This window comes from Myotis davidii, unplaced genomic scaffold (assembly GCF_000327345.1).
Source record: "Myotis davidii unplaced genomic scaffold, ASM32734v1 scaffold1055, whole genome shotgun sequence".
Classification (NCBI taxonomy): Eukaryota; Metazoa; Chordata; class Mammalia; order Chiroptera; family Vespertilionidae; genus Myotis; species Myotis davidii.
In genome coordinates this window covers 1,020,373-1,022,969 of record NW_006286477.1, presented here as the reverse complement: position 1 = coordinate 1,022,969, position 2,597 = coordinate 1,020,373, and positions in this window count along the sequence as shown.

The window sequence follows — 2,597 nt, the reverse complement described above, 5'->3', positions numbered from 1 at the left end:
GAGCGGGTTGCCTTTGTAGGAAATGAGCCTGAGGCCCGTCCCAGCCCCTGGCACATCACCCTGAGTGCGTCTTCACCTGGTGAACCTCTTACGGGATTTCCCGCGGCCCTGGCCGTGCCGGGAGCCGACCGCCCCGAGCGGTCACCAGGAGGTTCGTGCTCATGCTCCACTGCCATCAATCACCCTAACTGGCATCATTGGCATCTGGGTGAGCACATGCGTGGATGACGGTAAACTGCCCCCCCAGTGGCGTTATTGGGGGGTGACTCTGATTCCCCAAAGTCTCCCAGACAAAGTCCACCAGCCACTCCTGGGGCCACGCCCGCACTATCAGGGGCTCTCCAACCCACTGAGACGTGTGGAACGGGTGGGATAGTGAATTTCCACTTAGCGAAGCCGGCGTTTGCTGGAGACGCCATAAACCGCCCACTGCCGCCCCTAATAATTGTTAATAGGGGGCAATTATGAGCTACCGTTTACCCAGACCGTTCTGTCTTCCCTGGAAATCTGAAAGAAATTCTTGAGAAGTGGTTGGTCCAACCCCGTGTTCTAAGGCCCCACACTTCCTGCTCATTCAGCTCATGAAGCCGCTAAGACTGTTCATGTTTTGAGCATCTTCTGTTGCGATAAATAGTAAAGTCGCAGATGTTGAGGGCCAGAGATAAAGGTGCTGTGACCTTGGGAAGGTGTCTCGTTTGCTCAGTTAGGAATTCAAAGGCAGGATAAGGGGCTGGAAGCCAGGGAGACACGTCTGATTAGAGCCGTTTCCCAGGCCCCTCCTGTCCCAGAACCTCACGCCCTGGGCCTCATTGTTGATCTTTCTGTCTCTCACTTCCTCTCTGAAATCAATAAAAACATATATTTTTTTAAAAAAGAAATAAAGAGCCCTAACCGGTTTGACTCAGTGGATAGAGCGTCGGCCTGCGGACTGAAGGGTCCCAGGTTCAATTCCGGTCAAGGGCATGTGCCGTGGTTGCGGGCACATCCAGTTGGTAGCGGCAAACGTTAGCTCCTTCTGTAGCAATGTTATTACGGTTAACACGTTATTGAACGGAAAAGAGCAAAGGAAGGATCAGACAGTGCTGGGCACATTCAGCTGCGAAGATGAGGCCTGTTTGTTTCGCCAGAAGGGCGATGTGCCGGACGGCAGGGCACCGTCAGTCTAACCTGGGAAAATGATCATTGGCTACGGGGGTGAAGCCAATGCAAGCAGGGGAAATCTTGGGAGGTTAATTGGTTATTTTGAAAAAGTTTCTGGCCCTGACTGGTTTGGCTCAGCGGATAGAGCGTCCGCCTGCAGACTCAAGGGTCCCAGGTTCGACTCCGGTCAAGGGCATGTACCTTGATTTCGGGCACATCCCCATGGGGGGTGTGCAGGAGGCAGCTGGTTGATGTTTCTCTCTCATCGATGTTTCTGACTCTCTATCCCTCTCCCTTCCTCTCTGTAAAAAATCAATACAAGATATATTTTTTAAAAAAGAAATAAAGTGCCTGACACATGGGGAGCGTGCATGTGACTAATGTGCAGCAGACAGACAGACGGACGGACAGACGGACAAGGACTTGGGAACATCAGCGAGGATGGCCACCTCAGTTGCCCTCCGGGTCAGAGGCCACAGCAGGGAGGCCGCCCGGGAGCCGAGTTCTCCTGAGTGACAGGAAGGCGGCCACCCGCCTTCCCAGGAGGCCCAGCTCCACAGCCAGCGTCAGGTCTCCCGCCAAATCGCCGGGTTATATCCGTCCAGACCGGAGAGGGAAGGGGGCTGCGGTCAAGCCAAAGGAAATGCCCTTGGCCAGCATCAGGAAGCTGTTTCCAAGGCAACCCCGCACCAGGGCGGCAGGCGGGGCATGGGCTGGGCCCGCCCCCCCCCGCCTCTGGTTTCCTCCCAGGAGCTTTCCGGGCCGTGGTGAGAACAATGGGTCTGGCCGATGTGGGTGAGAGGCGGGCGGTGGGCGGCTGACTCTGGAGCTTGGCGACTGTCCCTCAAGTGCAGCGCCCTCAGCTCCCTGTGGGGCCGACCAGGGGCACCGGGAGCTGCCCTCCCTCTGCGTGCAGACCCGGCCGCAGCGGGGAGACCACGGGAACCAGAAAGGCACGGAGGGGCCGCCCGCGTGGCTCAGGGGCTGAGCATCAACCTAGGAACCAGGAGGTCAGGGTTCCATTCCGGTCAGGGCACAGGCCCGGGATGTGGGCTCCATCCTCAGTGCGGGACGTGCAGGAGCAGCCGATCCGTGATTCTCTCCATCAGTGATGTTTCTCTCTCTCCCTCTCCCTTCCTCTCTGATATAAAAACATTTTTTATAAAAAAGCAGAAAGTCCCGGATGGACGCCCAGGGTCCTTGGATGTGCCTCAGAGGGGACAGGGGAGCTGGGAGGGGACACGGGAGCTGGGAGGGGACAGGGGAGCTGGGAGGGGACAGGGGAGCTGGGAGGGGACAGGGGAGCTGGGAGGGGACAGGGGAGCTGGGAGAGGACACGGGAGCTGGGAGGGGACAGGGGAGCTGGGAGGGGACAGGGGAGCTGGGAGGGGACAGGGGAGCTGGGAGGGGACAGGGGAGCTGGGAGGGGACACGGGAGCTGGGGCCTGTCTGTCTCT